Genomic DNA, 13504 nt, shown 5'->3' on the forward strand with positions numbered 1-13504 from the left:
AGCTTTGTTGTTGATTTTTTTTAAACGGAGGCTGGAATAGGCTAATCTCAATAATATTGGATTAAAATATTTTTTCATAAATTTTGTTATGAGGCTTGTTAAGGAATTAGAGATTAGATGACAAATTGGGATTATCATCGTTATCGGAAGAAATAATCCGATTTATAAAAACACGATTGGCAAAAGAATAACAAAAAAAGGAATGAAAAGTATCTTTTTGCAATTCTGTCGTGAAACTACTCACTTTTTTGTCATTCTTAAACGGCGTAATAGCCTACTTTTCTGTACCAAAAATAACAGAATCGAATAGCAACACTTTTCAAAATAAATGCTGAAAAAATCTACTTTTCAGCACTCAAATGGGTGCTGAAAAGTTGAACTTTTCAGCACTTGTTTCGAAAAGTAACACTTTTCAAAAATTCTTTTGATTTAAACGATTTATTGACAAAATACCTACATGAAAATTAGAAATAAAATTTCACTCAGTGTGAGTTTTTTGGAATTGCAAAAAATATTGTATGAAACTCGTTGCAAAACTTAATTTTTCCAGCACTCTTCGTATTTATCCAACTCGGTGAACCTCGTTGGATAAATGTACGAAAATTGCAAGTGTAGTAGTGAAAAAGATGTTCCACCGAATAATCAAGATGATGATTTTTGGAGATTTCTTTTATCGATATTTCGTGCGCGAGAGAGGAGAGCCATACTCCCTACGGATTTTTGCCTTCCTCACTGAGGTAAGTCTATAATTCTGCTCTAAAAATGAACTTTTTATTAAAAGCTCGAAGACCCACCTTCATGTATACATATCGACTCAGAATCGAAAACTGAACAAATGTCTGTGTGTGTGTATGTGTGTGTGTGTGTGTGTGTGTGTGTGTATGTGTGTGTGTGTATATGTGTGTGTGTGTGTGTGTATGTGTGTGTGTGTGTGTATGTATGTATGTGTTCAAAAATCTTGCCAAGTTTTCTCAGCACTGGATGAACCGATTTTGATCGAACCAGTTGCATTCGACTTGGTTTAGAGTCCCATACATTGCTATTGAATTGTTTGAAGTTTCGATAACTAGTTCAAAAGTTATGTATAAAAATGTGTTTTCACATATATCCGGATCTCAATTATATGCATGTAAACGATGTCCGGATCCATCATCCGACCCATCGTTGGATAGGTAATCGAGAGACCTTTCCAACGAGTCCACAACATTGAAGATCTGGCAACCATGTCTCGAGTTATGACCACTTAAGTGATATTTATGTACTTTTTTGAAGCCGGATCTCACTTAAATGCATGTAAACGATGTCCGGAACCATCATCCGACCCATCGTTGGTTAGGTAATCAAAAGACCTTTCCAACGAGTCCACAACATCGACGATCTGGCAACCCTGTTTCGAGTTATGACCAATTAAGTGATATTTATGTACTTTTTTGAAGCCGGATCTCACTTAAATGCATGTAAACGATGTCCGGATCCATCATCCGACCCATCGTTGGTTAGGTAATTAAAAGACCTTTCCAACGAGTCCATAACATTGAAGATCTGGCAACCCTGTCGCGAGTTATGACCACTTAAGTGATATTTATGTACTTTTTTGAAGCCGGATCTTACTTAAATGTATGTAAACGATGTCCGGCACCATCATCCGACCCATCGTTGATTAGGTAATCAAGAGATCTTTCCAACGAGTCCACATAATTGAAAATCTGGCAACCTTGTCTCGAGTTATGACCACTTAAGTGATATTTATGTACTTTTTTGAAGCCGGATCTTACTTAAATGTATGTAAACGATGTCCGGCACCATCATCCGACCCATCGTTGGTTAGGTAATCAAGAGACCTTTCCAACTAGTCCACATAATTGAAAATCTGGCAACCATGTCTCAAGTTATGACTACTTAAGTGATATTTATGTACTTTTTTGAAGCCGGATCTTACTTAAATGTATGTAAACGATGTCCGAAACCATCATCCGACCCATCGTTGGTTAGGTAATCAAGAGACCTTTCCAACGAGTCCACATAATTCAAAATCTGGCAACCCTGTCTCAAGGTATGACCACTTAAGTGATATTTATGTACTTTTTTGAAGCCGGATCTTACTTAAATGTATGTAAACGATGTCCGGACCCATCATCCGACCCATCGTTGATTAGGTAATCAAGAGACCTTTCCAACGAGTCTACAACATCGAAGATCTGGCAACCCTGTCTCGAGTTATGACCACATAAGTGATATTTATGTACTTTTTTGAAGCCGGATCTCCCTTAAATGCATGTAAACGATGTCCGGACCCATCATCCGACCCATCATTGGTTAGGTTATCAAGAGACCCTTCCAACGAGTCCACATAATTGGAAATCTGGCAACCCTGTCTCGAGTTATGACAACTTAAGTTATATCTGTGTACTTATTTTTCTGGACCTAAAAAAAATAGCTGAAATATGTGTCCAAAACACTCATATTACCCATTGTTGGTAAAAAGTGAGGAAGGCATCAACCACATAAGTGGATTAAGTTAGTTTTTCTCTTAATGAACGTCAAAAGATTTTCTTTTGATGATGATTCTTCCATCGCTGCATTTGAGGATATGTTTTAAATTATATTGAAAAAGCAAATAAAATAAAATTAAAGTTTTTTTTAATAAAACATTGCTCGTGATATTTTAGATTTATTCCATTTAGGTTTGTTTGATGGTAGAGGGTTAAATCGATCAGTGTTTCTTCATAAATAACGTGATTAATTTTTCCCTTATTGCACGCTGTTGAATGCTTGTAGAAGGCTTGTTTTCCTTTTCCTTTGTTGAAATGAATTTAAAAACTTAATTGAATCACACAAATGTTCATCTCAAAGCATTCACCGGAACAAGATGGCCAGTACTTGTGCAGTTTCTCTAAAAATAGTCACGTTATCCCACCATAGAGTCCGTACCAATCGAAACGAAACCCACTCGATCTCCCCTCGACCGCTTCAAAATGGTCCAGCAAAGCTCACGCACACATACACAACCTGAAAATACTGCTGCACCCTATCTGGTAGCATTTTTCACCCGATGACTTTTGCTGTTTTCGAATAGAGGTGAGTATCCCCCTGCCTCTCTTTTCCTCTCGCTCTCACTCACTCATACCACCTCTCCCAAGTTCGTCTCGTCAACATCCCTCCAATAACCCCCTCGAGGCAGCATCCAAAATGCTTCAGTAAACCCTCTTCCCAAGCACACACATGTGTGCATTTTCCCATTTTCCGAAAGCCCCCATTCTCGCTCATTCTCGCTCTCATTATGCTCCCTTTGCTGTCGCCTCTTTCACTCTCTGTTTCTCACTATCTCTCGTTTCGCGTCCAACCTAACCAATCTCTACCCCACATTTTCATGCCCCACTGACTGACAGAGCACGTCGTGTCCCTTTGGAGATACTCGCAGATTAACCCCCCCCCCCTCCCCCCTCCCGCTCTCCTTCCTCCATCTTACGTCAGCATGTGCATATTATCACATCCGTTTCCACTCACAAACAGTTGTTTTGCTCTCCTCTCTCTCCTCACGCGCTATCACTCTCGCGCTCTCATACTCTCACTCTTGTCCTCTCATGAGATGCTGTGGGACACTCTTCAGCAAATCGTCATCGACGTCAGTACTGTTGGCGTGGTGGCTGTCATCATCGTGGTCATCGTTGGCACAGTTTTTGCCTCCCCATCAGCAGCAACAGCAGCAGCGTGGAAAGTCTGGCAAAGCATAAAGCTTTCAACATAGCATCGCATGTCGCCTTTCCTGGTCCTGTTCTCATCTCCATTTGTCTTCCTCTTACTCCGCTACCACCACCACGTGCTCACTCTCGAGATTAGGAGCCTTCAACTCACATGCCAGGATCGGGATGACGGCTAGTATGTTGCACTCTCAGACATGGTGTCGATTTCTGGGAAAAGCTTCGGGAATAACTCAAACTGTTTGAGCAGGTCAGGGTGTTTCAAGCTTGGCCAAGGATGTTTTGCCGTAGGGCTCAAATGTTAGGTAAAATGTGTTTTTTACAAGAGTCTTTGTAGTTCATGATGTACTGGGTTTATTTAATACCACATTTCTATTAATTCCATTTTTAACGAAAAGAATTTCATTAGAACTCACAAAAAGAGAAATTCGATAAACATCCAAACCACTGTACTCTAATGGATGACTCTAGATGGGAATCTATGACATTTCCCCGAAACCCATATTACCGAAGGGACATTTCCCCGAATGCCACTTCCCCGAAAAGACACTTCCCCTAATAGTCATTTCCCCGAATTCCATTTACCCGAATTTCCCATTTCCCCTAATCGTCCACATTCCCGAATGCCATTTTCCCGAATGGGCCACAATCCCGAATGCCACTTACCCGATTAGTCATATCCCTGAATAGTCATTTCCCTGAACGCCATTTCCCCGAACGCGGTCAAGCCGAAATGCCCGGTGCCCCGGAGCGCGCGCGCTCCTGGGCACCGGGCATTTCGGCTTGACCGCGTTCGGGGAAATCGCATTTTACAGTCGACTCTCTGCTTGTCAATATCCAAGGGACCGTCGAGGAAGAAAATCATCAGATTACAGAACGATGCAAAATGAAGACTCGATTGAAAATATTTTTTTCTTGATACCCAGCTATGGGAGAGAATCATGGCAACGTCCATCAAACAAAAACACACAAATTTCAAACACCCTTTAAAGCTTCGTTTCGCCAAGCAAAATGTCTGTGCAAGCCATGAAAACTGAAATTATTGACAACCGGAAGAGATTTTTAAAGCAAACAGGGACTGAAGAATTCATCGATAGATGGAGAATTATTGATATCTAGAAGATCGACAGCTCTATAAGAAAAAAAAAATGATGGCACTTTTTATCACATCAAACTACATATAATATTTCTTGAAAGGTTCGTATTGGCCTTGAATGATCAACTTTCTTTTTGGCTTCACTCAGAACAGACGTAGCATTTTAGGGGGGAAGTGGTGTTAGAAGGTTTGGTACTATTCATTCAAATACAATGAATATTGTTACAGTTTTTTTATATATTCTCAAAACAAATACCTTTTTCTTATAGACATGATAATAATAATGCAATAGAAGTTTTGTTATTTTTTATGATTCAAAAACATACCGTGCGATTTTCGTAGTACCCCGTATCAGTAGAACCCAGTTCACACTGATCATTTTATTCACATTGCTGGTTTGGGATTTGGCGAAAAGTATAATCAACAAAAATTTGTACCAGCCTTATGTAACTATTTGTTCGATTTTTTGCATTTTTGAACAAAATTCGAAAAAAAATAAGCTTTACTAAGTACAATGACCCTTTGAACGATCGCAAAGGATTTAAAATGGATTTTTAATTCAATTTCTAAAAATTCACTTCACGGCCCTTCTTGGCAGAAAAGCTCCTACTTGACAGCTCGATCCAGGGGGGCCATAGTTGATCCATCGAAAAAATGTTGTCTTGTCAATAACTTTTTTTTTGCATAAAAATGAAGAAAAAAAAGTTATCAGAAATGGTTTTTAATCGTGTTTCTTACCGTTGTTCATAAAAATTGACAAAGGGCTTTACTACCCAATTTACAACATTTAATCAACAGCATACCCGAAAAAGCTGTTTGTTCGGTAAAATTGAGAAAGAAAATAACTGTTAGTCATGGAAAAAGGCTTTAGCGAAAATGATGATTAGGGGATATGCAAATTCGGGTAATTTTAAATTTAAATTAACGGCAATTGGCGTAAGTGTCACTTCGGGGAAATGGCATTCGGGGAAATGGCCGATTAGGGGAAATGGCATTCGGGGATATAGCCGATTAGGGGAAATGATATTCGGGGAAATGGCATTCGGGGATGTGGATGATTAGGGGAAGTGGTATTCGGGGATGTGACCAATTAGGGGAAATGATTTTCGGGGAAATGGCATTCGGGGAAATGTCATTCGGGGAAATGAGCTAGACCCCTAGATGGAATATTAACCTGTAGCTGTGAGATTCATTAGCAAGTAAAACTTCACACGTAGCAGAATTTGATGTTACAGATGACCACATTGTAAACATTGTGAAAATATGCAATTTTAATGTTGATAAGAGTAATAAAAGATAAATTCATAAAAATGTAGACGTGATGTTCATTTGAAAGTTCGAGGGAGATTTTCATCATCGTGTTTTTGTCAATTTTTGCCTTCCTCACCTTACTGAGGAAAGGCTATAAAATCACTCGAAAAATGAACTTCTTAATTCGACCTCGTAGACCCACCTTCACGTATACCTATCGACTCAGAATCATGTTCTGAGCAAATGTCTGTGTGGATGTGTGTAGGTGGGTGGACAAAAAAATTGTCACTCGATTATCTCCGGACTGGATGAACGGATTTTGACCGTATTAGTCTCATTCGATCCGTCTTGGGGTCCCATAAGTCTCTATTTAAGATCAGCAAGTTTAGTTAAGTACTTCAAAAGTTATGCTAAAAAAAACGATTTTGGCGTATGTCCGGAAGATTGTAAAAAGGGTGGTTTTTGCAAGAAACCCTATCATGTTATACATTTTCAGAAAGGTATTAAAAAGACCTTTCAAATGAGCCTAAAACATCAAGGATTTGACAACCCTATCAAAAGTTATTAGCACTTAAGTGTTATTTATACACTTTTTGGAGGCCGGATCTCAGATATTACAGTAAAATTATGTCCTGGTCCATCATGCGACCCATCGTTAGTTAGATAATCGAAAGACCTTCCAAATGAGCCTAAAACATCAAGGATCTGACAACCCTATCAAAAGTTATTAGCACTTAAGTGTTATTTATATACTTTCTGGAGGCCGGATCTGAGATATTGTGATAAAAATATTGCCTGAATCTTCCATGTGAACTTTCGTTGGATAGGTTTTTTTTATCAGACCTTGCCGATGAGCCAGAAAAATTGAAGGTCTGCGAACCCTTTCAAAAGAAATCAGTGATAAAATTGATTTGTTAAACATGTTAAGGGAATGTTGCTATTTTTACGGAATGTATTGACTTTATGAATGTGAGGAAGGCACCAACCACCTAAAGGTGGATTAAGTATCGTTTTTTAAGATAACTTCAATACTGTATAATTCACAATTTACAAATAAAAAATTGAAGTTTATAGTTTATAATTTTTGGTTGAATATTTTTCAATCCTGACATTTATACAATTTGAATCGCCACCATAACCCCAACGGGAAAGGTACGCAAACTAACACACACACACACAAAATATGAATCACCATCCCAATAACAATACACCCTGAGAGCATTAGAAACAGGAATCATACCGGAGGAGAAAAAAATGAGCAAAAAAGTGCCGGATGCTGCTCGAAAAAATAGAAGAACCTGCAAAGCATGAACTATTTTCTTTTAATTGAGCACAGATGCTTCGAGAACGAAGTAATTTTTACCCCCCTCTTTCTTAAATTGAACCGCCAGCAGGCAACCTATCAACAACCCGGTAAAAACGGACGATGATTGAGCGATCTCAATCAAAAGCGAGATGGAGTTCAGCGTGTACGACGACGAGGACGATTAAACTTGGCCTCGGGGCGTCAAAGCAACGAGATTTCCCGGCTGCTTCCGATTTCGAACCCCAAAAAGATCAGTTTTAATTTTCCGGAAAATTTCGGATAATTGAGTCGAACTTCTTCGACGACCCGGGGTTTTGTCGATGGTTCGTATCGAGAAATAGGGATGATTCAAAGAAGCGGGCCCCGCTCGTCAAACTGTCGTTTTGTGTTATGACTGTTTGAATTTTGGCCCTTCGTCATCAATCAGACTGTTGTTGATCCTTTTAATTGATATCGATGGAGGGGGAGATAGCGCTTGAAGCGAGAAAATAAACTGTGTTTAATGAGGTTGTGCAACGTACTATTCAACGTAACTGAATCATTAGAAGATCTTGGTAAAGTTCAACACCACTATCACCATGCGACTCCATTCTATCCCCATTATTCATGTGTGGATATTGTAATCTTTATTAATTCTTGTTAAACTTATTTTTAAACACACTTCGCTAACATATGAATGCTTATGTGCTCTTTTGTACTACCTTGAAGTTCTTACAAACATAGTACAACTGATTGCATTTTCTGCAATTCCGTATCCTATTAACTTACGTACGTTTAACAACAACAAATCGACGTCGTCGTGCTATCTTGTCGCACCCGCCATTTCGACGTTCCGAGAAAAACGCGTTTTAATGTTTGACCTTGAATAAACAAAAACGAAAGCACGCAATGTAAACAATAACAAACACTTTTTTTGCTGACCATGCTGTGCATTGCCCCGAAGTTTGGTTGAAGTTGGTTGCTGGAATCCCGAGTTATAATTACAAATCGTCAGCTGTGTGCTATCTTGTGACATACACAGAAAAAAATATGTAAATTTACACAGCACGTAATTACCGTTTCTTATGTAAACTCACTCAATGTAATGTTGAAATATGATGTAAAGAGTAAAAAGTCATGGAAATTACTCCAATGTAAATCTAAATCTAATGTAAATCATGAATCTAATGGAAACGTTGAGCATGGAAACTCAAATCTGATGGATTTCTACCCGTGTTTGGCTTCCTGTAAATTCCTATTTAATGTAAATCATATATCCAATGTATTTCTGCCAAACGTTGACTTCAAAACTACCCGAACTAAAAATAGTTATATTTGGTTCTCTTTCTATCGCTCTCATACTTCGCTGGTCCACTGCCTGAGCCTCGCCCTGAACAAGTTGATGCTTTAGCCGCTCGTTTATAAAATGCGAAGATGGCTCAGTCGGCAGCGGGTAGCAGCAGTAACACCGAACATATTCTACCCGTCGTCCGTTCGATTCCAGTCCAGCGTTATTCCACTTGGCCGTCGACGAGAAAGCGTCCCCTACCTGTGAAACAACTTTTTAAAATCATAATTTCCTTTTGCTGCCCGCTTCACTCATTTTAAAATAGAACATAGGCCACACCTTTTTCCTACTGCAATCCAAGTTGAGCTTCTCATTCCCATTGGCCAATCAGAATTAGTTGATTTGAACTAATGTAAATTTCAAAACTAATGTAAATTCCAAAACTAATGTAAATTTTCAAAACTAATGTAAATTTCCAATGAATCTAATGTAAATTTCCAATGAACCTAATGTAAATATACATCATTTATCATGATACCTTTTGGTACATGATAAATAATGTAAATTTACAGAAATATTTTTTTCTGTGTAGACCATTTTGGTCGAAAATGAGTTAATGATGACGTTTTACTATACTTAACAAACACTACAAGATGCTTAAACCGATTTTGGAAACTCGCTTCCGTATGCCGGATATCGCAATACACACTTGTGACATAGACCAATTTATCATCAAATGGTGTTAGAAAATGTGGAAAAAATTTCTTGTTTTTCACAAATTTATGTTGATACACATTTACTGAAGGCAATGCAATCTTTTGTTTTTAAAATATACTGATTAAGTCGGTTAAACTATTGATTTAAGTCTATTTAAGTTTGTATGGAAATTCTGTGCACACTTGTGACACGTAGTACAATTTTACTTTCGAAACACACTTGTGACACGTGCTTTTCAGATTTTTGGTTACATAATTTACTGTATCTTTTAACTGGTGTAACCAAATTAGTTGAAACTTGGAGCGTTTGTTAAGCGATATTATACGAACCGATTGCTTTAAAAAGTTTGGCTCTACCATTTATAGTTTTGAAAATATTTATCATCAAACTTTAAAAATCGATGTTCTCGTTGTCACAAGATAGCACACAGCTGACGAAATGTTAACGGTAGTCTAACTTGTACGTGCGACAAACGCGTTCTGACCTGAAATCCTTTTCCCGGACAGACGGTAATAACAAAATTCATTCATGCATCAAACGCTCGAGATGCAATAGACCTCCAATCGCTGGAGTTTCACCTGGACTGTGTGTAACCACTGTCGCGCCCGGAGGTCCCGGGGCCCCCCTGACCACAAGCTACACGAAGAGTGGAACAGGGACCACCCTCCGGCTCCTCCGGGGCGCCTGGTAGTACACATCGACACATCACCGAAGAATCCACGGTGGCGCTCGGGAGACCCGGGGCCCCCCTAACCACAAGCTATACGGAGAGTGGAATAGGGACAACCCTCCGGGCTCCCGAGACCCCTGGAAGAGGACGCACAAGGGGTGATCCCCCGTTCCCTTGGATGAACGAAGAACGCAGAAGAACAACCACCGAGGGACCAATGGAAGGCCAGCAAAACGTCGAAGCAAATCTCACTAGTATTTACAAATTTAGGTTATCCAATTATTAAGTTTATGTTTTAAGCAAGTCCAATAAACAACATTTAAAAAAAAAAAATTTCAATAACAAATACTGTTAAAATAACAGAAATTGTTATGGAATCTTCTTGAAAAATCCATTTTTGCATAAGAGTTGAATAACAGTTTATGTTATCATAACACAATTTGTTATTGGTCTGATATTGATTGAATGCCAAAACAACTTTGGAATAACATTTTTTGTTATGGAAGAATACCGCCAACTGTTATTGGGATGATCGGATTAGTTGTTAAAATAACAAAAAATAATAACAAAGATTTGTTCGAAGAATAACTAAAAATGTTATTAGTCTGTTATTACAATAACAATCCAATAACAAAAAAATCATAACGACGAATAACAAATCTTGTTATAAATAACATATAATGTTATTAGCCTAGTATTTTCAAATAACAAAAAATGTTATTCCCAAGTTATTTCCGTCTGCTCGGGTTGGTCAATTGTCGCACTTACATAAATTTTCAGGGAGTGACAAGATAGCACGACAAGATTGAAACTACTTTCATACGAAAAATGACAAAAATTTTCGGAGCTTTTTCGGATTTCATTGAATATCTCTGGATTGAAATCGAATTTGAGGATCTGTGAAAGGTAAAAGATGAGGCATTGTGAGCTGCACAAAATGGCGTTCTTAACTCAATTTGGCCCAAAATGCACGTACGACAAGTTAGCACGACGGCGACGAAATGTTTATCTTGAAACAAGCAAATTTTCAACCAAATGAATTTAAATTTAAGTTATAAGCCACATTTTCAATACCAATCTGGTGCATTTTTTTAAGCTAAGGATTTATATTTTTACCCGGGCTAATTAGATATTCTATTGGATGTTTCACTTCAAAATTTATTTCAATAACATCAATCAAAAACTGATTGTATTACTTTTTACTATAGAGTAAGCCTACACAATCAAGCACCCAGCAGCTAGGCACAAAATTTGAATTCATTTGGTTAAGGTTAAGTCGGCCCAGTTTTAACCTGAAGTTAGTATGCAACTTTGCCGCGACCCGTGGTGTAAGGGTAAGTGATCCCAGAAGGTCCCGGTGACATTTTTCGAGAAGAGATTTGTCTGATCACGCCTTCCGTCGGACGGTAAATGTTGGCCCGGTCTAACCTAGAGGTTAGTTCGCTAGCTCAGTCCAAGTCGTCTTCCTGGGTCCTGTCTCGGAGGAGTCGCTGGTAGGCAGTTGGACTCACAATGCAAAGGTCCTCAGTTCGAAACCTGGGGTGGATGGAAGCTTAGGTGTAAAAAGAGGTTTGCAATTGCCTCAACAATCAAGCCTTCGGACACTTAGTTTCGGGTAGGAATCTCGCAATCGAGAACGCCAAGGCAATGCTGTAGAGAGAATTTTTTTAGTATGAAACTTTAATCAATTTATTCTGGGGAATGTCCAATGTGTATGTGTTTTATACATCTTCTATTCTTAATATTTTTTATACGTTTTGATACGGGGAACAACTTTGTTAAACATCACAAAGCGTTAGGATTTGATCCCAAAACAATACAAAATGTTTTTAGGAGATTTATTTTTGCAAAAATTATAAACTTGCTCACAGAATTAACCTGTTTCTTTTTGGGTTCAATTCCTAGCGCTTTGCAATGTTCAAAGTTGTTCCCAAGATGAAAACGTATTAGAAAGCTCTGAGATGCGAAAATTTCATCAAAATAAATAACTAACAAAACAAATAAATAACTATAAACAAATTCAGTAATCATCACTTTTGCTGAAATTCGGAAATAAAACAAAATCATTTCTGAAAAAAAATCAGTAAACTTTAAATTTGTCAAATTGACATGTCTTCTGACACTTTTGACGGTTTGGATGCTACCGAGTTAAAATAAACTTTTAAATGTATTGAGTTGGATTTTACAATAGTTTATGGTGATCTTAAGATGGTAGATGGTGTCCCTCACTTTTGGGGCAAAAACTGTCAATGATGGTTCTGAATTCAGGGAACAGAAAAAGTAAATCCAAATGAAAAAATTATTGTACATATATGTAAAATGCTTCTAGAAACAACCCAAAGAAAACCATTTTTTAACATTCTGAATCAAGATTTGAATGTTTTTCTAAAAAAAACATGGCTGCCAAATGGCCGATCGGGGATGATGCCTTCCAGAGCCTTAAGCAACAAAGATAAGCAACAAATTAAAAACAATTGCCTCGATGCTAACCACCAAAAACTAATGTGTCAAGCTGACAAAATAATGTTACTCAATTTTCAGCAAAACAAACTGAATTTTCTATTGCTGAAATTTCAGTTGTTTTGACAACCGTTTAACTAAAATTTCAGTCAATCACCTGTCAAAATCATAAATTTCTAGATATCTACTAACTGAGGATTTAAATAAATCTTAATAGCCAACATTTCTGTTGATGATTCAGTGAAACTTTACTGAGTTTCAGCGTCCAGAATGGATTTTTTCATTGTTTAGTACTAGCTAGTAATAAACTAAAATTAATTTCTGTTGACTGGTTATTGTCCAGGAAGCACAGCTCTTAGAGAACGTAACATGAAATCAACAGAGAAATAAATGTAGTTGTTTTTGTTTAAATGCGTACCGTTATCAGGGGTGACATTAGGTTTGTGGTGCGATTGTGTTATACAAATTTCTGCATCTTTGTATAACCCAATGTCTAAGTTATTGTACAAATATCACCGTTTTAAGTTTGATTATCAAAAAAAGCTTTGGGTTAACTCTGAAATCTTGATACCTATCTACTTTTTAAAACCACTTGATGACACAATAAAAACTGGCCAGAATTGACATGTTTGCACAAAAAACTTCTTTAGGATCCGAATCTTTGGTTTTTATAGTGACAATGACGACAGGATATTATCCCTTGCTTTATGGTTAAATCTATTTTAAGCATCATTTTAATGTATCCCCTTTATTCTATCACACCACACCGTAAAGCAAAATCATAATTATTCATCGCAAATACAGCGAGTACGAATACGTGGGACGTTATAATTTGAGAGTAATTTCGTTCCAACCATGGAAACGTAATCAGTAAAATTGATAATTTCCTCCCACACTACTACGCTACGCTTTTCGAGGTTTCCCATTTGAAAAATCTCCGTTTCATACGGCACCACCACCACACATATGAGAGCGTGCGCCCAAAGCTTCCCGCCGTCCCCCGGAGTATCCTCTGCCTGTGCTCCACTGCTCAAGT

Source organism: Culex pipiens, chromosome 2, assembly GCF_016801865.2.
Source record: "Culex pipiens pallens isolate TS chromosome 2, TS_CPP_V2, whole genome shotgun sequence".
NCBI classification, from domain to species: domain Eukaryota; kingdom Metazoa; phylum Arthropoda; class Insecta; order Diptera; family Culicidae; genus Culex; species Culex pipiens.